The following is a 428-nucleotide window of genomic DNA, read 5'->3' as shown; positions in this document are numbered from 1 at the left end:
GAATATGGATGTTGTCTTAGTGGGTTGTTTAAAGTTTGAAGTTACTGTCTCCTGACAGTTATCTAAGTATTACGCTTTGGTATGAGCTTACACATGTTTTTACTTCAATGTTGTTATCCATTACCGGCTGAAACTCATCGGACTGCTCGTTTCGGTGCTGACTGGAAGATGGGTTTATTTCAAGGACATTTTCGTTTTTTTCACATCTTGTTACTTGTGGCTTCAACTGTCCAATTGTTTGAGTGTACCATGACTCTCTCCTGAATCAGGAATTATCATATCTTCCGTATGTTTACCATTCACAACACAAGTTGCGTTCGCCGGATAGACGTCTCCGAACCTCGAACCTGAGGGTTTGTTGTGGTCGCTTTGTTTACCAAGACGAGACGGGAAACCGGCCAACTGCCGTTTACACCGGCGTTTCTAAC

At 42.8% G+C, this 428-nt stretch overlaps 1 protein-coding gene across 3 annotated transcripts in view; it reads right to left on the bottom strand.

Moving 5' to 3' along the window:
* LOC119594780 (N(6)-adenine-specific methyltransferase METTL4-like) overlaps positions 1-373 on the bottom strand; it is a 12,362-nt gene extending 11,989 nt beyond the window's left edge. For 2 of the 3 annotated variants that reach the window (XM_037943871.1, XM_037943869.1), the window contains exon 1: positions 125-373. The gene's annotated coding sequence lies outside the window, so the exon portion shown is untranslated. Of the gene's footprint in view, positions 1-91 lie in introns of all 3 variants that reach the window. The other variant, XM_037943870.1, reaches the window with a different exon arrangement.
* Positions 374-428: the final 55 nt, after the last annotated feature.

Source organism: Penaeus monodon, chromosome 34 (assembly GCF_015228065.2).
Source record: "Penaeus monodon isolate SGIC_2016 chromosome 34, NSTDA_Pmon_1, whole genome shotgun sequence".
In the NCBI taxonomy this organism is placed as follows: Eukaryota; Metazoa; Arthropoda; class Malacostraca; order Decapoda; family Penaeidae; genus Penaeus; species Penaeus monodon.
Note: the sequence above shows the minus strand (reverse complement) of the source record. Positions and strands in the feature narration are given on the sequence as shown.